We start from the raw sequence: 21,976 nt of genomic DNA, 5'->3' as shown, positions 1-21,976 counted from the left end.
TGCAGAGAGCAGGTTCTGAACCATTGTGTGGGTGCTGAGCACAGCTGATGTACCTCAGGGTTTTGCAACCCCCAGGACATAGCGGTATTCTTGGAAGCCTTTGTTTGTTTTTAGGTCTGGTTTTAGCCAAGATCTTTTGATTTTATTAAACATTATATCTTTATTAAAAGTGATAATGCTTTCTGCCACACCTACACGTACTCTCAGTCTCACAAGCTTACAAAATAAAAGCTCTTAACCAAAAAGGCTGGGTTGTACGGACATTGTTGAGAATTCACACGACTTAAGTAAGTTACAAACTAAGCATCTTTATCCTAAACCTAAATAAGGAGGACTTCTCTAGTGGAGTGAGAAAAGGTCTTCCTAGGAAATATTTACAACCACGTTATTATGAAATTGGATACAACTGTGGTATAGAGTGCCTACAGGCACTCCCCATCAAAAGATGTTAATTTCAGGTGAAAACTCCCACACGAGTGGTAACCGACATATGAGAACTTGTCTTTTAAGGACACTGGTTTACATATAGATTTCTCTTCTGGGGTATTTTAATATAAGAGACAAAAAGATCCTGAGTTATAGTACCGATGAAACGTATGTCCATTTGTGCGTCTGGTTTCATGTAGTAGGTCAACATTTGTTGAGGTTATAGGTTTTTTAATTTAAGGAAAGAAATTATCTAGTTTATTCCTGAAGAAAGTGCACCCTATGAATCCTCTTCTCCCAAAATTCGTCAAAGAAATATTGTGATATGATCTACTGGCTCTGGTCCTTCTTGCATGACAATTAAGCTTCATAATTGTTGAGTGACATACATTTTTAGTAGAAGTGTACATGATGAAAGATACATTGATTGGTCTGATATAATTCTTCCTTTCTGTGCTTTGTAATACATGTTTTAATATGATTATGTGTAATAGGTTCAATAGTCACTCCATATATTTATATTGTTTATCGGGTTAAAAGCACACTTTTATGTTTCGAATTTTGGTATTCATATTTTCTATCTTTTTGGTTAGAGGCTTTATTTTGTAAGTTTTTGTGATTGAGTGTATGTGTAATTGAGACTTCTTTTACTTTACACATTTTTACACTGAAGAGCGCATACAATGATCTGGTTTTGTTAACCCCGGCCCCTTGGTCTCAGGAGTTCTTCACTTTTGTCTAATCATTAACTTTTTTCTCCCAGCCACTTAAGCATACACCGTGGAGCAATGGGTCAGCCCACTTCTGCTATTGGTTTATTTCACTCTGAGTGAGGGCTTTTTGCCATTGCACATGTGTACATTCACCTAAAAATGACCTCTTCTATACATGGACTGTTTCAATCAAAGTTTCTTCATGAATATTGCAGCAGCATGTCCCTCAACAGATCTCTTCCTTCTCCAGTTGTGCCGTTCCTTTAGGCGTGCCCTGCAGGTTTTTTTATTTCGCTCTTGCTGCTTTCTTTTTTCTGCCTGGCTGCTCCTTTCATCAGGGCCGGACTGGGAACTGAAATCGGCTCTGGCAAACTGCTCGACCGGCCCCAGGAGGGGGTGGGGAGGTGCGGCTGAGCTGTTTGCTTCGGCCGGTTTTGGCCGATTTTGTTACAGGGGGCTGATATTGCCAGTCCCATGTAACAAAAACAGCCCCCAGGGGCCAAAGCCGGCCCCCACTTTAGCAGCCCACCGGAGAAAATGTCCGGTGCCTGCTATGGTCAGTGCGGCCCTGCCTTCCATGCTCAAATACTTCTTAAGTTACTACGGCCAAAGGGGGATCCATAACAATAGTGAGAGCAGGTCTCACAGCACATGTCCTACCACTGTTTCTGCAACACCCTCCTATAGAAAATAACTAAGGTAGAGAGTTAAATTTAAACTCACATACGAAATAATGTTAAATTACATTATTTAAAATAGGTAAAGAAATCGATAAATATAATTGATTGTTAAATCAAATATACAAAATGAAACATTTCTTATGTAATCATACAATATTTTGATAACCTTTTTGAATGTATAAATTAATGTAACATTAATGTTAAAATATAAGTCACTTTTAATTACTTCTATACATCACTTTTAAGAATTATCCATGTATAACAAAAATGCAGTTTTTTATCTGTAGTTGGGAATGTATTTTGTAAACTTCAGAAAAATACTTCAATTTAAATATATTGAATAAAAAGTTTGAATTCAAAATTAAATAGAGTGCTGTAGCATTTTTTTTATTGTGATCAACATTTAAAATAAATATTTAAAACAATTTACTTTAGTATGTAGCATAAAAATACTTTACTTATATATTTTGTTTAGTTTAAGCATGTTTATTTTCTTTACGCTTTATCATAGGGAGACACCACTTTCATGGCGGAGCTCTTCCTATGGTGAAGTATAAGTTTATTAAACTTTATCATAAATTATTCAAAATATTTTAACGGTAAATATTGTAAATCAATTGTACATATATATTTTAAGTATAGAACAAAAGAAAAAATAGTGCACTACTGACTTTATTTTGAATTAAATCTTTAATATAAATGCATTCAATTAATAAGATTTTTTTTTAGATGCTAAAATTAAAAATAAACAATACATAAATAAATGTGATGTAAAGAATTGATTAAATAGTTGAATTATATTTAAATGAAGATGAATCTTAGATGATTTTCTAAATTCAAAAGGTTTGTTCTAATATTTTAGAATTAAATAATATTTTTTATTTATATATTTTAACATTAAAATGTATTTATAATTTACCGTTAAAATATATTTATAATTTAATATTAAATTATATTACTAATTTAACATTATTTCCTTAGCAGTTTTATTTTAAATCCCTATCTCTATTTGGAATGGGATTGTCTTGTTGTGTCAGCATTTTGCTATGGTTGGTGCTGGAATTACTGCTGTATCTTTTTGACAGTTTATTCCGTTTTGATACGTATATTTTTTTTACGAAAATCGCTGCGGATCACATACTTGGTTCCAAAAGAGCCCCCGGATGGATCAGATCTTGTGGGGGGAGGGGGAGGCGGCGTTGAGCTTTGGCATTTTTTAAAATAAAAGGAGCGGGTAGTATGGTGCCCCCTTCTAGGATTCTCAAGAGCCCTGGGGACCACCACCTCCCCGGGGCTTATTAATAATTCAGGAGTGGGGCTGCATGGACCCACTTCCATGGTCTCAAATGAGCCCGGGGGACCACCACCTCTCTCTGGCTTTATTTAATTAATGGAAGGGCCGCATGGACCCCCCACATCCTTACCGTTTAAAGCCCTGGGGACCACCACCTCCCACCTCCCTAGGGCTAATTAAACAATAGTGTGGGAGGCCTGCACTGACACCCACATGCCCTGGGGACCACCTTCCCGGGTGACAAAATATGATTTTAAAGTGGGAGAGGAGCGCATGGCCCCCCTCCTGGGCCATTTATGGGGACCACCACCTCCCTGGGGCTAGCCTGTGAACACAGAATGAGGGCGCTGCATGGCCCCCCTCCTGGAGCCATTAATGGCCCTTGTGACTTCCACCATCCAGGTCCTGCTCTCTATGTCCTGGGGTGCCTGCCCCCGGGATATCCTAGTGGGGAAACAATGGCTCCTGTGGAGTGGAGTGATAAGGAATTTTTTAATAAGAAGACGCACAATGGCAAAATATAGGGTTAGGATAATGCCAGAAAGAAAGCTGGCTGTACACATCAAGAATTCAATAAGTGAGGAGCCTAGCGCTTGACCAAGATGGCCGCGTGAGCCTTGAGCTCCCGCGACCCTCGCGCCCTCCTGCAATCATCTTGTCCTAAATCCTGATTTTCATGCACGGAATCCTGCAGATGAGTCACAGCTGGGGCGATTGACGTTGTCCGGGCTAAGATCGCCCACCGGGAACCGAAGTTGTGCATGGCGGAAGATTGCGGCCTACCTCCGAAGGATGCCAGGGGCTCGCGTTGGCAGGATGCCCGGCCACTAATTGAACAACAGCGGCCCTGGGAGGTGTGAACTGGCGGACGGGTGCCGCTGCACTTTCACTTTCGCTTTCTCGCCCTTTGCTTGCTCTGGCCCGGGAGTGCTTCATGCCGATCCCCTGTTATCTGGAAGACCTCCACTCGACCCTGGCTGGCTGTTGAAGTCCTGGTTGACCCTGTTTCCTCTGGCTGAGTGAGGGACGTCTTTTTGCAACTGACCGCCCTGCTGTTCGAGATGTCGGCCAAATTGGAGGTAGACAAGCCGAAGTCTAAGACTACCAGGCGGGGAGGCTATACCCAATCCAACAATATGGATCGCTATGCCCAGCAGAGGGGGTCGCCTGGTGGATCGGGACAGTCGCTGAAAGCACAGAAGGCCGATCCATCCCCAGCCTCGGAGTTATCATTGCAGGATATCAAGGGGGCCATTGAGGGGATGCAATCATCGATTGGGCGACAGTTCGAGACCCTGGCGCACAAGGTGGACATGATTTTGGTTGATGTCAACTTGATTCGCGCGGACCTGGGCAAAACCAATGAGCGTGTCAAGTCCCTGGATCTCAAGACTACTGGCCTCGCGGATGATGTCTCGGAACTCCAGGCTGAGGTTCGCAAGTTACGGACCGCGAATGACCTCTCCGCCCGCCGGCTCGAAGACTTTGAAGGTCGGGCCCGGCGCAACAACGTGCGCCTTATTGGGGACCCGGAAACTTCGGAGGAGCTCTCCGTGGATCTACTCGTCGAGGACTTGGTGGTAAACCATCTTGCGCCTAAGGGCCTCGGCAAGTTTTTTGCGGTTGAGCGGGCTCACCGAGTGCCTGGCGGAAGGCCTAAGGTGGGAGCCCACCCGCGGCCGATTGTCGCCCGGATCTTTAATTTTCGAGACCGAGACGCTATCCTGCAAGCATCGAGGGTGACAGGCCCGGTGCCTTTTCAGAATGCCTCTGTGAGCTTTTATCCTGACTTCACCCAGATGGTGCAGAAGCAAAGGCAGAGTTTCCTGGGGGTGAAGAGGCGGCTTAGGGAGATGGGCCTGAAATGTGCCATGCTTTTCCCCGCCAGGCTACGTGTGGTGTATGAGGATCGGACTTTCTTCTTCGAATCGCCGGACATGGCAGGGGACTGGTTGGATGCGCTCCTTCGGCGACAGCCCGGCGGGGACCGCGTGGTTGGAGCGGAAGGCGACCGGGATGGACAGGAGTGATACCTCCGGTGTCTGTCTGTTTTGACTCAGCCCCAGACAGTGACTAGCACCCTACTGCAGTAATGGGAGGGCGGCGGTGGGAAGATAGGAGCTCTTTCCTCCCTTGGGGTACTTTTTGTAGATTTGTTTTTGATAGGGCGACAGGCACACTGCAAGTTGGGGGGGCTTTGCAAGCTGACGCAGGGGTGCAGGGAGGGGGGGGGATTTGGGGTGTTGGGGTTGTTGTTGGGGTTTTTTTTTCTTGCAAGGCGTAGTAATTGTTGTTAGTATTGTCCGATTGTGGTTCTCCGGGGGGGGTGGAGGTCTCTTTGTGTTTGGGGATGGGGGATAGGGGCTTAAACATAATTAGCTGGAATGTTAATGGCTTAGGGGATCGTATTAAACGGGGGATAGTCCTACAATTCTTGAAACGGACCTCACCAGATGTGGTCCTCTTGCAGGAGACCCACCTTATAGGGAATACGTGTTATGCACTTAATAGAAAGGGTTATAAATTCATTGCTCACTTGGGGTTCTCCTCGGGCTCCAGGGGTGCGGGCATACTTGTTAGAGCTTCCCTACCATTTGAGGTTGACTCCACCATCGCTGATGATAGGGGGCGCTTTGTGGCTGTGGCGGGGAGGTGGGAGGGCAGAACGTTGGTGTTGGTTTCTGTTTATGTCCCTCCTGCCCTGCAGGCCTCCACGTTTGCTGATCTGGGCAAGGCCTTGTTGGAACTCCCTGAAGGGATGCTGGTGGTGGGAGGAGACTTCAATGCGGTTGGCTCTGGATTGCTCGATAGGTACCCACCCAGGGACACCGGGGGGGCTCAGAAGTGGCTTCCCGACTTTATAGATACTTTTGGCCTGGTAGACTGTTGGAGGCTACGGCACCCCACTCAGAGACAATATACCTTTCACTCCGGGGCCCACGGTAGTCTCTCTCGGATTGATTACCTGCTCACTCTGGCCGCGCACGCCTCATTGGTATCTGAGGCTAGGCACATGGCACGGGGGATATCCGATCACTCGCCGGTGTGGGCCCGTCTGGATATTGGCCGGGTAGTGGGGGGCAGGGTGGCTCCCATTAACCCCTGGTACTTTCGTGACCCCAAGCTGCGCAGTGCGTTGCTGAAGGCAGTTGATCACTATTTTCAAGATAATCAGGGTTCAGTTGAATCTGCGGTGTCCTTGTGGGAAGCTTTTAAGACCGTATTGAGAGGGGAGGCCCTTTCCTTGGTAGTGGCCGCCAAGCGGCGGAGAGACGCCGAGGTGACACAAGTTGAGGACGAGCTTGCGGCTTTAGAAGTGGCCTTGGAGGAGGAGGTTGCAGCGGCCACACTGCATAATTTGAGCTTGAAGCAATTGGAATCCAGGGATCTGGTGACGAACGCAGCCAAGACCCTCAATAGGGAGCAGCAGGGTCGATTGTACGATGTCGGTGATAAGGCCGGGAAACTGTTGGCGTGGTTGGATAAAAAAGAGCGTGTTAATCGAGTGGTGCCGGAGTTGTCGATGGATGGGGGAGAGGTTGTCACAGACCCCGACGGTATAGTCCAGTGTTTCTCGGACTATTTTCGTACGGTATACACCTCGGTTTCGGATAGGCCGACTGAGGACTTGTGCGACCTTCTGCGTGACATTGCTCTGCCCTGCCTTTCTGCCATAGATAGGGATGACCTCGATGGAGATATAACTGTTGACGAAGTGGCGTGTGCTATCCGTGAGTTGCGCTCGGGTAAGGCCTCGGGCCCAAATGGTTTGCCGATTGAGTTGTATAAGCTTCGTCCGGATAAGTTGGCTCCTCACCTGCGCGCCATGTTCGTGGAGGCGCGGGTGAATGGGTTTCTTCCGCTCGATCAACGGCTGGCGACGATTGTGGTAATACATAAAGACGGTAAGCCCCGGGATAAGTGTGGTTCCTATCGGCCGATATCACTTCTCAACGCCGAGCCAAAAATCCTTGCCAAGATCCTTGCTAACCGCCTGGTCCGGGTGCTTGGAGATTTGATCCACCCGGACCAGTCGGGCTTTATCCTACACCGTAACACTGCACTGAATCTTAGATGCCTTCATGGAGTGATTGCTAGGACGGGCACGATGCGAGAGCTGGCCATTGTGGCGGCCCTCGATGCCACGATGGCTTTCGATACGGTGGAGTGGGCATACCTGTGGGCTGTGCTAGCCAAGTTCGGCTTCGGGCCTGGCTTTGTAGGCTGGGTGAGGTTGCTTTATGAGGGGCCCCTTGCTAGCGTCGTGGTGAACGGGCGGGCGTCGACACCGTTCGAGCTCGGGAGGGGCACCCGGCAGGGCTGTCCCCTGTCGCCGTTGTTGTTCGCCCTTGCTCTTGAACCGCTGGCGGCGTGGATACGATGGCACCCGGATATACGTGGGATTCGTTGGTCGCCTGACCACGAGGACCGTATTTCGCTTTACGCCGACGATATTCTGCTATACCTCACCTCGCCTAAGAAATCTCTCATAGTGGTTTGTGACGTCTTGACTTCTTTCGGTAGGAACTCTGGTCTTGTTATTAATTCGGGAAAGTCATACTTGTATGTCCTGTGTGGTGATGTCCCGCCTGTCCCGCGAAACTGCTCGATCCAGATCGCCCGGCAGGGCTTTTTGTATTTAGGGATCTATATTTCCACTGACCCCATTTTACGATACGAGAAAAACTTGCTCCCTCCCTTGGCACGTTTGCGGCGGGACGTGGCGGGCTGGCGGCGGTTGCCGCTTTCCCTCCTTGACCGCGCCGCCCTGTTTAAAATGATGTCTCTTCCCCGTTTCCTCTATGCCTTGCAGAATACCCTTGACTTGGTCCCGGCCAGTTATTTCCGTGAGGTCGAAAGCCTCCAGCGTGCGCTATTGTGGGAAGGGCGACCGCGCATAGCGATTGCTAAGTTGACGCTTCCGTGGTATGACGGGGGTATCGCGCTTCCAGACATTCGACGTTATTATTGGGCCACTCAGTTGAGCGCGATTAACCATGGTGTCTATGGTCCGGCGCTGAGCCCCGGCTACGCCATGGACCGGTGGTTGCTGCGTGGGGGTAATTACCACAGAGCGTTGTACTCAAAGTCGTTGGACTTAACCCTTACGGGGCCCACCAGGGTGGCCGTGCATGTGTGGAAGGTGGCGACAGATTCACTGGGCTGGAAGGGTAAGCTTACCCTTGCCACCCCGTTGTTTGACAAAAGGGTTTGAGAAATGGGACCTGATCGGTATATCCAGGGTTGGAGACCTTTTGGTTAAGGGTAGGGTGAAGTCATTCGAGGAGCTGCAGAAGGAATATGAGCTAGGGAGCACGGAGTTCTTCCGATACGCTCAAGTGTGTCACGCCTTGCGGTCAGTCCTTGTAGAGGGGGAGAAGGTGCCTGAGTCCTCTCCGTTAGAGGACCGGACCCTGGATGGCCATATGCCAGAGAGTACGATCTCTCTCATTTATAAGAAACTAATTAATGTTCGTGCAGATCTTCTTCTAGGGTTGCGCGATCAATGGACTAGGGATGGCTTCGAATTAGATGATGAGGATTGGCAGTATGCAGTTTCTTCTCCCAAAGAGGTCGCGATCCCTGCGCGCCTGCGGCTGGTGCAGCTTAAAATACTCCATAGAGTTTACGTGACAGGGCCTAGGCTGGTCCATATGGGTTTCTCTGAGGAGGGCTTATGTAAGAGAGGCTGTGGTATGGTGGGCACCTTCCTACATATTATTTGGGAATGCGGTGCGATCATGGAGTTCTGGAAGCGAATCCACGATGTGATGGGGGAGGTGACGGGCATCGTCATGCAGCCGGAGGCGCGGTGTTGTCTCCTGAATGTTTGGGGTCCTACTGACCACGACGCGGCACAGACTCAGTGGGTGACCCTAGGGAACATGGTAGCTAAGCGCGACATCGCTCGCCTGTGGGGCTCTACTAGGCCTCCTACATTGACAGCGTGGATGGAAAACATGGATTGGAGCATGTTTAGGGAGAAGACAGTGTATTGTGCCCGAGGGCGCCCCCGGAAATGGCACACTGTATGGGGGCGATGGAACCAGTACAGAGGGGGCATATGCCCGCCCCCAGACCCGGACCCGCCTGAGGAGCAGCTCTCCCCTTAGCATTCTTTCTGGCTTTGTATTCTTTGCTGGTATGTGTTTGTCTTCTTGAGTCTCTGCCTTCACCTCCTTTCCCTTACTATAGACCTGTGTCTGATGGACGAAATGGGGCTCGCTCCCCCTGATGGGAACCCTTTTTGTGCTTTAAGTACTTATCGCCTTGCTTGTGTTTAGGTTTGGGTTTGTGTTTATTTAAAACAGAACCTTTTGATTCTCCTATCAGTGAAATGTGGACGCTCGCTTGTGTTGTGTTTCTAAAGCTGCCGTACCTCCGGGTTGTCGGCTGAATAGCTGTGTCCCTGACTTAAAAGAATAAAGGTTTTAAAAAAAAAAAAAAGAATTCAATAAGTGGTAAAATTGTTTATATATTAAATAGACAAAATAAACAGTGTATACATAAATATTGTAATTGAAACTGCATTTTAGTACAGTAAAGAAATCAATAAACAATCGTGAAAGGTATCCCAGTGAGAAAATAATTGAACATAAACTAATGGTGACATATTACGCGACATATGTACAAGGTTTCAATTTTTAAACATTTCAGCGACCATAAAAAATAAGACAATATAGTTCACAACACTTTATACAATCATAAGTGCTGAGTATTGGTTCGCCTTTGTTAACTGTCGACGGCGTTTCGACCCTATATAGGATAGGGTCTCTTCAGGACCTTAAACACCTAGGAGAGAAATGGGATGATACCATCAGCGTGTGGTCCTAATGAGAGAACAATGTAGGCAAGAGCTCTGTATGTGGTTGTACCTGAAGGGAGGGCTGCGCTGCCTAATGTGAAAAGGACAGTGGCACCGTGACTGTAGTGAAAGAAATAAACTCACAGGGAACCCAGCCGGGTACTGTGAATAAAATAGGAGGAGAGAAAATGTAAGCATGAATACTAGAGAAAGGTCGTGCCTGAATACATGGCTGACGATTATCAATAGAAAACACTTACCCCGTGTGAGGGTAGTGTAAGGCAGGCAAATAGGATAGGGGAACCGGTGTGGAACCTCAGCAAAGATTACGAATCTCAGAGGTCAAATGCGAAGACCCTGTTTGCGAAGAAAATTAAATTGCTATGGCTATTCAAGGAATAAATCATCTTAACGTATGGCTTCTGACTCACGAAAAATGTAAAAAACACGCTTACCATTGTGCGTGTGATAACGCTCTGAGTACGGGGAGCTGGAGCACTCTAAAATATAGTAAACAGTTGGCCTGGTAGTGGCTCTGATTTAACACTTAGTCCGACGTGCGCTAGAAGGTAAAATAAAACAGCGGACATTTAGTTTAAAGAAAGAAGATAACAATTATCTACGGAACGGCTTGCATCTACAAGTGATTAATATTCTCTACCTTCTCTGAAGCTGGATGCGATGAATCAACTCCCCGCATGCTGCTCGAACAGAGGAGCATCCGTCTCCCTGTTAGGTACGATGACAGTGAGAAGGGGTCAAGTCACGGTAGATAAGGGCAACGTTCTCGCCGAAACAAAGTAAAACAGACCTAGCTGCGTGATCTGGAACAATGATCTGATCTGTGAGTCTGTATTCCATTATGAAAATGCATGACGGACTCATCAACTTGTCACATACAAAGATGTATGCAATCGGGGAATTAAAAGGACGGTGCGAGGCCGTTATGCGTGCTGCTATTGAACCCAAAGTCGCGCGTCTTTCATTACAGTGTGTTAAGAGTGAGACTAATGAGTGTGTAAAAAATCGGTAATGTACCTAGTTGTGTGCACATAAACACATTAAACAAGGATATCAAATATAGTTGTTCGGTGCATATTATATTGATGTTGCAATAAATGGATACAATAGATTAATTGGCGTTACGTCAATTCTGAGTATTATGATAGATAAAATCAATTGACTGTAAAAGGACTAGACAATTGCTGTACTCAAAAACTCACTTACAAATATAAACATAGCAGGTGCCCTAGTTAAAGCCCCACTTACTTCAGTAAAGCACAAACGTTAAAACTTCTTGGGTTGGTGAATGCAAATCAAATGTGTTTCCTCTTGTATTGCATGTTTGAAAAAAAGTCTGTAGTGCTCAATGGAGGTGAATGCATTGCTGATCTAATGGTGCGCAATCTGATCTGTAGTGACTGTGATGATTTGGTTTCTGTCTTGTCTTCTCCTGGTGAGAGCAGAGTCTGTGGTTCTCCCTTTTAAAAACCTTACTTCTGCAAATGCCCCAAATCCATAGTCCCTATCACACACCCACTCACAGACCCCCCTGGCACTCACACACCCATTCACAGACACACACAGGCACTCACGCACCCATGCACTGACCCATAGCATCACTCACAAACCCAGTTACAGACTCACACAGCAGCTCACAGATCCATAGTGCTACTCACACACCCACACAGGAACTTGTACACCCTCTTACACACCCACACAGGCACTCAAAGATCCATAGCACCACTCACAAACCATACAGCCACTCACACATGCATTTTCCAAGTTTACAGGTTACAGTTAGGAATTAACATTTAAAAAACATACTAATTCACTGATAAACCAAAGGTTATAGGGAAGTTATAGTTCGGAAATAGAATTTTTAAAAACCTTAGAAACTCACTGAAAAAAACAAAGGTTACAGGGTCATTATTATTAGATTATTATTAGGAAATAGAATTACAAAAACCATAATAATTCAGTAAAAAAATCAAAGGTTATAGAGACGAATAGTTGACCTCAGATTGCACTTGTACAAAACCATAGAAATTCAGCAGTTATAGTTACAAGAGCTAACTATAACTTATACCTCCGCAATACTCTTCTTATGACCTCACATATTGCATCACTGATGACATGGTCAGTGGCATTACTGATGATATGGTCATTGACATCACTGATGACATCGTATGATATCACTGATGAGATATTTCATAAAACCATCCCCATAGAAAGTCTCATACATCTACTCAACCACTCACATACCCATTCACAGACCCATAAAAGTCCTCACATACCCACTCACTGATCCATAGAGCCACTCAGACATCCACTCAACCAAACAGCTACTCACTCACCCATACAGCAACTCACTCACCTATTCATTCACCCATACAGTCAATCACACACCCACTCACTCATACATATACTAACACTTGTACTCACTCACCTGTACAGTCACTACCACACACTCACCCATATAGCCACTCTCTCATTTACTCACTCATCCATAGTCGCTCACACACCCACCCACTCACCCATGCAACACTTACGCACCCACTCACCCACCCATACAGCCACCAACACACCCCATAACTTACCTATACAGCCCTTCACATACCAATACAACCACTCACACACCCATAGAACCCCTCAGACAGCTACTTGTTGCAAATAGTATCACTCATTAGTACTTACACTGTACTAATTTAACATTCACAGTATTTTACTTTATATCTTTAAAATTCGAAAACTTCGAAAACGCACTCACTTGATGATGTCATCAGTGATATCATTTGAGATGTCATCAGTGATGTCACTGACCATGTCATGTGTGATATAATATGTGAGAACATAAGCAGTGCATTGCGGGGTGTAATTTATAGTTATCTCAAGTAACGATAAAGGCTGAGTTTGTATGGTTTTGTACGATTGAATTTGAGCCTAACTATAACGTCCCTATAATCTTTGTTACCTTTTTTTTTGCGAATCAATATATATATATATATGTTTATATATATATATATTCACTGAAAAAAAACATAGGTTTCAGGCACGTTATAGTTAGGAATTAGCATTTAAAAAACCTTAGAAATTCACTAAAAAAACCATAGGTTTCAAGGGCGTTATAGTGAGCTGGACTTTTCACTCGTACAAAACCATTGAAATTCCCCTGTTATAGTTAGTTCAGCTAACTATAACTTGCGCGCCCGCAATGCACTGCTGATGACGTCACATATTACATCACTCATGACATGGTCAGTGACATCACTCATGACATCACTGATGACATCTCAAATGACATCACTGATGACATCACAGATAACATCATCCAGTGAATGTGTGTTTTTCTGAAAATTACATATGTTTTATATATGTATATCTCAAGGTCGATGGAAGAATACATGGGTATATAAGTGTCTAAATGTATGATTTGTTTTAGAAAAATTGATTGTATAACTGACTTATTAAGTGTATCTTAGTGAATACATGGCTTAGTGAGTAATGTTTAAATATGTAAATATCTGTATCAGTCTCTCACTTTGTGTATAAGTGTATAAGTGGCTGCATGGGTTGGTGAGTAACTACATGAGTATCTATATAGGTTATTAGTTGTTTTTTTGTGTATCAATATGAGTGTCTGTATGGTTCGGTGGGGGTATTACGTAGTGCATAGGTGCATGAATGAGTGACTCACTGTTTGTATGTGTTGAAGACAGCATGTGTGCAGGACTGTATGGGTGGATGAGTGTGTGCATGGGTGTGTTAGTGAGTGAATGACTGTCTCAATAGTGTCTTTATGAGTAACTACATATGTTTTAAACTAGTATATGTAACTATTGGTGTATATAAGTGAGTATATATGAGAGTGACAGGTTGGAAGAGTTCCTGTATGAATAAGTATGTGTTTTTATAAGTGATTGTTTAAAAGACTAAGTATGTGATGGTTTCTGTAGAAGTAAGTATGGCGGTGTGTGTATAACTGTATATGGAAGTAAATGGATGTTTGATTCTTTATTAGCATGAGTGACTATGTGTGTGAGTAACTCTATGGATGAGTGGCGTTGTGTAACAGGATGTATAGGTGTATGAGTACATATGATGAGTGAGTACATATATGAGTGACTGTATAGGACTGTTGGTGAATGAGTGGATGTGTATGTGGATCTTAGAATTACTGAATAGGTTGTTGTAACTGGTATTGGTATGTCCATTGTTTTGAAATTTTTAGTTTCTATTTTTGAATGTGTGTATCAAATGTTATATTAGGGGGAGAGGAAGTCTGCCACTCTATCACAAGGATGATGTCATCAGTGATGTCATCAGTGATATCATTTGAGATGTCATCAGTGATGTCATGAGTGATGTCACTGACCATGTCATGAGTGATGTAATATGTGACGTCATCAGCAGTGCATTGCGGGCGCGCGAGTTATAGTTAGCTGAACTAACTATAACGGGGGAATTTCAATAGTTTCGTATGAGTGAAAAGTCCAGCTTACTATAATGCCCCTGAAACCTATGTTTTTTTCAGTGAATTTCTAAGGTTTTTTAAATGCTAATTCCTAACTATAACGTGCCTGAAACCTATGTTTTTTTCAGTGAATTTCAAAGGTTTTTTAAATGCTAATTTCTAACTATGCCTACAGAGCTAGGACATGTGAAGAAAGAAGAAAAAACGCACAGAAAGAAAAAAAAGAAATGCAGAAAGAAGCAACAGAAGTCCTCAAAGACTAAGAAAAGTGCAGGAAGAAGGATAATGTGTAGAAAGAACAAACAGAAGAGCAAAAAGAAGCCTTGTTGCAAAATCATCCTGTACCCTCAACTTTTTCAGACGGATACTGGTGGTAACTGAGTCTGACTAACCAGTCCTAGAGCCAGTGCTATGTTAAAAGACACTCAGAATAAAGTGAAAACACCTACATACACTAGGGAACACTATGTGTTGGGGTCCCCCTGTGATTAGCATGACCTCCTCTGTAAACCCCTAGTATATAATAGGACAGGGGATTAAAACTACCTCTTAAAACGCGCCACAGGGTGTGTTTGCACACGTCACCTCAGGCCCCGTCCCCTCCCTTCCCCACTGTGTAAACACGCCCTGTGGCCGTTTTAAGTTGGGAGATTAAGTCCATTTTTATCCTGAGGGTCCCTAGGGTCCAACTAGACCACTAGGTACCTCCAGTAAGCGCCACAGAGCTGCGTTGCAGAGAGTTGTAAAAAGGGGCACGGCCTAGACCATCTCTCTGCAACGCAGCGCAGCGCAGTGGCGCTTACTGGAAGCACCAGGTGGGCTAGTTGGCCCCCAGGGTCCCTCAGGATTGAAGGGGAATTATTTCCCCAACTTAAAACACGCCACAGGGCGTGTTTGCACACGTTAACTCAGGCTCCGTCCCCTCCCTTCACCACTGTGTAAACACGCCCTGTGGCCATTTTTAGTTGGGAGATTAAGTTCATTTGAATCCTGAGGGTCCCTAGGGTCCAACTAGCCCACTAGGTACCTCCAGTAAGCACCACAGAGCTGCGTTGCAGAGAGGTGTAAAAAGTGGCACGGCCTGGACCACCTCTCTGCAACGCAGCTCAGTGGTGCTTACTGGAAGCACCTGGTGGGCTAGTTAGCCCCCTGGGGCCCTCAGGATTGAAGGGGAATTATTTCCCTAACTTAAAACGCGCCATAGGGCGTGTTTGCACATGTCACCTCAGGCCCCGTCCCCTCCCTTCCCCACTGTGTAAACACGCCCAGTGCCCGTTTTTTAAGTTGGGAGATTAAGTCCCCTTGAATCCTGAGGGTCCCTAGGGGCAAAATAGCCCACTAGGTACGTCCAGTAAGCGCCATTGCAGAGAGGTGTAAAAAGGGGCACAACCTGCACCACCTCTCTGCAACGCAGAGCAGTGGCGCTTACTGGAAGCACCTGGTGGGTTAGTTGGCCCCCAGGGTCCCTCAGGATTGAAAGGGAATTATTCCCCCAACTTAAAACGTGCCACAGGGCGTGTTTGCACACGTCACCTCAGGCCCCGTCCCCTCCCTTCACCACTGTGTAAACGCATCCTGTGGCCGTTCTGAGTTGAGAGATTAAGTCCCCTTGAATCCTAAGGGTCCCTAGGGTCAAACTAGCCCACTAGGTACCTCCAGTAAGCGCCACAGAGCTGCGTTGCATAGAGGTGTAAAAAGGGACGTGGCCTCAGAACACCTGTCTGCAACGCAGCTCCCTGGCACCTACTGGAGATACCTGTTGGGCTAGTTGGCCCTCAGGGACCCTCAGTATTGAAGGGGAATTAATTCCCCAACTTACAACTGGCCAGGGGGCACGTTTGCAGAGTGCTGCAAGGAGGGGGCGTGGCCTCCGGCGCGATGCCGGTCTTTTATTTATTTTATTTTTTTAAGAAGGAGGGCTGTGTGGCCCCCCTTCTTTTTCTAATTTATTGGCCCTGGGGACCCCATCCCCAAGGCCTGCACCCTAATTTTTTTGTTGAAAAAAATTAATTTGGCCCTCCCAAGGCCTTAATCGGCCCCGGGGACTCCAACCCCCGGGTCATGGCCTTTTTTTTTTTTTTTAATTCTTTAGGAGGGGGGCTGCGTTGCCCCCCTCCTCAGGCCACTTATGGCCCCGGGGACCCCATCCCCCGGGCCGGCCTTTTTTAAAAATTATTTTAAAAAAATATATATTTATAGAAACACCTAAGAGTTACCACTTTATTCCAATCAAGATGGCTTCTGGTGTGCAATACGTTTGTCATAAGTAGGACTGTTAGCGCTCTAGTTGTTCTTAAGAACACTCTGGGAAGCTGCAGTAGAACACAAAGGAATCAACTGACAGTCTCTGCCCTTGTTGGATGTACATGTTTTACTGAGAATGTCAGACTTCATTCTCACATGACTGAGAAAGATAATGTGAATTTACAGAAAATATGCTCTCAGTTTAGCTTATACATCACCTTCCAAACCTCTGTGGGAAAAGCATGAGAAAATAGTTTTCTCTCAAACATGATTCATGATATCACAGCAGAAGGCTTTTTCACATGGTAAAATCACCTTAGAACACACCACAATTCCTAAAATTAATATGGTACCATCAACAAATGATTTATAATGTAACTAAAGTCTTAAAACCTTCTATTAACTTCAATGCTTTTTAATGAGGTGCTATCATGTATATTGGTCCCAAGATGGCTGCCAACACTTCTTGGATGAAGTACTGACAGCCAATCAGATTTCACGATGAGATGTGTGGTTAGGCTCCGTCCAGATATATCTATCTTTTTAACTCTAATTTTCTCAGGAACTACTGAACGGAGTTACACCATTTAAGCAAAAGGCATGAGTCTGAGGACTACCTCTTTGCCAAATTTGGTGTAATTTCGTTCAGCAGTTCGGGCTGTAGCTGCGTCAACATGTCCTATGGGAAAATGCATGGGGAAAACGCGTTTTGGAACCCCCCTTTTTTCCCGGCCCCGCTTGACGAATCACCGTGAAATTTTCAGGATAGGAGCGGACCAGAGCTGGCCAAAAGTTTATAAAATTTCGTAAAGATTCGTCAATCGGCGCCAACGTTATTCCAAATAGAATGTGGCAGATTTCCTATGGAAAATAGGTCCTAACTATAACTACCTACTGGCGACTGCCAGTAGGTAATATATATAAATTATATATATATATGTATGTATATTTAATTGAATTACATACATTGTATACAACTGTGATTGAGGGACATTTATTTGGTATTGGGTGAAAAAATCAGTGATTGTAATATCAGTATGCGAACAGGCTGATGAGAATTTTAATTGTTATGCTCCAAGTAAGTAGCACTGGAAAAGAGAAACCGCATCTCCTACCTATAATAAGTAAACTGAAACAGCCTCGCCATTGAGGCATATATATTTATAGGAGTTAAATGTCCACAAATACAAGTGTGGATAAAGATTAAATGAATAGACTTATGGGAGTTGGTGTTGACAATTTGTGTATATTGAGAAGTCCCAACCACTGCTTGAAACATTAATCTTTTCTCTTGTGTTCCAGTCAGAACGAGTTCATGTCTGAAGGATAGAACGATGCTGAAAGAACATCGCTGGAGCGACATCTCTTCCATGGGACTGCCCAAGATGTTGTGGACCAGATCTGCCAGCAGAACTTTGACCCTCGCCTCTCAGGTGTACATGGCAGCTATTTTGCCTTAGAGGCCAGCTGCTCTCATAAGAACAGCAGGGTCTCAGAGAAGGGTTACCGCAACATGTTCATGGCCAAGGTGATAATTGGCAAGATGGCACTGGGTGACGCAACATACCGGCACCCACCAAATCTTCCATCTTCTTACGCTCTATATGACTGTTGCATGGATAACCTTTTGAATCCCAAGATATTTGTTGTGTATGACAGCTGCCAATGTTATCCATTCTCCCTGATCCAGTATAAACTCCTGTCAGAACCCATACATGTGACTGAGTGACATGGGCTATCAAGCACTGTATCATGATTCTGTGGATAAGAAGATCCTGGTGAATGCTGAACAGGTTTGGGGAGAAAGTTGAGCAGGAGGTAGAGGTAGATTAAGACAACACTCCTGCCTTCCCTCGTGCCTTGGGATTTAATGCACTGTTCCATCTTCAGAGCTGAAAACAATATTCTTTGAACTACATTTATTTATTCTGATATCTTGCACTGTAGCTCCCTGCGTATCGTGGTGACTGCACCAGCATAGCTCCTCCAGTCTGCTCTATTGATACTGTACCTGCTGCTGGGGACACCTTAGAAGGCAGTGAACGGGGAGCTTGCCGCACTTTTTCACAGCACTTCTTCATGCCAATGTAAATGTTCCACTAACACTGAAAGTCTTCCCATTAGTAGATGCTGCTCTACATCTGAGGACTGAAGAAAAGTAGAAAGTTATAGCTGCTGTACGAAAGCTGTAAAAAGGGATCTCGCCAATTCTGCAAGAAATCACACTTCAGAGAAATATTCTAGTGCCTTGTGCTCCGTTGTCTCTACTTTGTACTACTATGTTTTAGTTATTTGTTAAAATATGTAAGTTGTTTTTTTTTTGGAGCTTCTGGAAGCCAAGATGTTTCTGTTAATGGAATAGAAAGCAAGCTATAGAGTAAGAGTTTAGCTGATGTGTGCATCTGACGTTCTGTCAGGTCCTGCTCACTTCTGAAGGCGAATCCGCAGAGACACCAAGACATAAAGTAACATTCCCGCAGTCACAAAATATGGGAGCAGGAGCACATACCTATATATGGTAAGAAGTTTAGACCTATATGCTTTATTGAAGTGAGCCTAATCGTTCTGTTTGTACTTTCAATTTTCTAAATTGATTTCTAAATTGAAAAACATATTACTGTACGAGTTGGAATACTACTGAGTTGCATTAAAATAAATTGCTGCAGGTTCTTTACCATACAACTTCCAAATAAACTTGGACAACTCTGAGTTCATATAATAATCTTTCTGGCACTTGTGGGAATAGGGACTCAACACCACAACTTAACAGAGAACTTTGCATTTGTGCTATTGTGTAATATAGCCACCACATTTCGCTAGACTATCTGTCTGACTACAACTGCACACATGCATGCCACAGGAAGCTCCACAACGCACACTGCTGTTCATCATACAAACTATTTGCGAATCCTGCTCCTCAAAGCATCATGATTCAATCTCATATAAAAGATGGCAGATAGTGCAATGTGAGAGTGTCCTTTGCGATAGAACCTAAGAAACCCAAATCGGTCACATTTCACACTTGTAGGCAGTGGCAGAAAGTCTCCTCAGAGAGCTTTCAAACCTCCTTTTTAAGGCCTCAAAGCTCTGTATCTGACAATATACAAGACGCATTAGCTAAATATAACTCTGCTATCAAAATAGCTATTGACCACATTGCCCCATTAAAATCTCTCCCCGGTTATCCTAAACGCCCACAGGCAGTTTGGTTCTCGCCTCAGCTGCGAGTCCAAAAACAACTTTGCAGGAAATATGAGAGGAGTTGGCGTGCTACCCATGATGAGAAGGACAGAGATCAGTTCTATACCACTATGTCCAGCTATTAAAACATTAAAACAGCATGGAAAACTCATATAGCATTACAATTAGCCCAGGCTGGTAACGCCCCTGAAATTTTGCATCAAATCCTTCAGTCCTTCATCAGCCCTAAGGTCTGTGAAAGTTCTGAGGCCCCTTCCCAATTGCTGTGGGATGATATTGCTCTCTACTTCAACCAGAAAATAGAGCTTATCTATGAAAAAATCACCCCGGCAGGAAACCAGCTGCAGACCCTAACGGTATTTGACCAATTAAAACAGATAAATCCTCAGCTGATAGAGCACTTCCCCACACTTACATCAGCAGAGGTTGAACTATTGATCTATAAGATAAAATCTGAATCCCCTTCGGACCTCATCCCTGCTAAAATTATCCCTCCCTTGGCCAATCTTCTGTCTCCCTCGATTCAATCTCTCATTAATCTCTCCCTGAGAGAAGGCCATGTACCGTTAGAATGGAAAGTTGCACAGGTCAGACCGATCCGCAAGAACACTAAAGTCCCCTGGACGGATCTCTCCAACCTCCGCCCTATTTCGCTCCATCCGTTTCTGAGCAAATTAATGGAGAAACACGTCAACACTCATCTCTCTAATCATGTCGAACTCACGGGCTGCTTTGACCCCTCCATGTCGGCTTTAGGCCCAAATACAGCACCAAATCAGCACTACTAGTGGTCACGGATAACATCAGGATGAACCTAGATAAGGGCCATTCTATGATTCTGGTGCTGTTGGATATATCTGCCGCGTTCGACACAGTATCACATCCTATATTGCTCAGAAAACTAAAGGAGATCGGACTAAGAAAATCGGCCTTTCAATGGATGACAAGCTTTTTATCAGCTAGCTCCCAGATTGTCAACTTAGGCCCGTATCGTTCGGCCCCAACAGAACTGTCCAAGGGAGTTCCTCAGGGCTCATGTTTGAGCCCTACACTGTTTAACATCTATATCACTCCCTTGGCCAATCTTCTGAGGACGTATGGGTTTATCCCCATATCCTATGCCAACGACACTCAGTTGCTCTTTCCATTCGACAAATGTACTTCTTCTGTGCAGTCGGCCTTCTCTAATGGTATGAGATCTATCTCCCACTGGATGAAGAGTAATTTCCTCCAGTGCAATGTGGGAAAAACAGAGATTATGCTCTTCGGAGAAGTCCCGTCCTTATGGACGCCAGAATGGTGGCCGATTGATCTAGGCCCTCATCCTGCCCCCAAGCTGACGGTTAAAAACTTGGGTATTCGTTTGGACCATGCCCTGACTTTGAAGGAGCATGCTGCTCAGACTGCAGGTTCCTGTTTCAACACAATAAGCCTGCTCCGTTGAGTCTTCCCTCTGCTCCCTGACTCAACCCGGAAAACTTTAGTTCAGGCACTTGTATTAAGCCGTCTGGACTACTGTAACGGCCTGCTGATCTCCGCTAATGATGACCCGCTCAGCAGACTGCAGGTAGTCCAGAACACGGCGGAGCGACTAGTCCTCAATGCTCCTCCTAGGACTCCTTCCCGCCCTCTTCTTATGCAGCTGCATTGGCTTCCTATCAGCCAATGGGTAAGATTTAAGATCAGCTGCATTATCCACAAGTCACTGCTTAATTTAGGCCCCTCTTACCTCTCGGAGAAATTCACGCCCTATGTACCTTCCAGATCTCTTTGCTCGGGTGCCAAACATCTCTTGGTGGTACCTCGAGTAAGAAAGGCTAGATTGGGAGGAAGAGCCGTCTCCCATCTTGGTCCTCGATATTGGAACGAGCTTCTCATACTTTTGAGACAATGCACCGACCACTTACAATATAGGACACTGCTTAAGACCACTCTTTTCAACACCTGATTCTGCTGTCGCTGCAATACATCCTCACGGTCCATCCTAAGCGCAGAGATACTCCTTCGGGGGTCGATTCTAGCGCTATATAAGTAAATAAATAAATAAATAGTCTATTGTGAGAGTGTCCTTTCAGATAGCAAAGTTCTGGAGTAGATTTTTTTTTACGTATTTTTATTGGCATTTATAGTTTATCATGA

General features: G+C 44.9%; 1 pseudogene; it reads left to right on the top strand.

Annotated features, from left to right (window-relative positions):
- The window catches only part of LOC146812811 (protein mono-ADP-ribosyltransferase TIPARP-like), a 197,958-nt pseudogene extending 179,593 nt beyond the window's left edge, over positions 1 to 18,365 (top strand).
- The last annotated feature ends 3,611 nt before the right edge of the window (positions 18,366 to 21,976 follow it).

This window comes from Triturus cristatus, chromosome 7, assembly GCF_964204655.1.
Source record: "Triturus cristatus chromosome 7, aTriCri1.1, whole genome shotgun sequence".
NCBI classification, from domain to species: Eukaryota; Metazoa; Chordata; class Amphibia; order Caudata; family Salamandridae; genus Triturus; species Triturus cristatus.
This window is presented reverse-complemented; position numbering and strand designations above follow the sequence as displayed.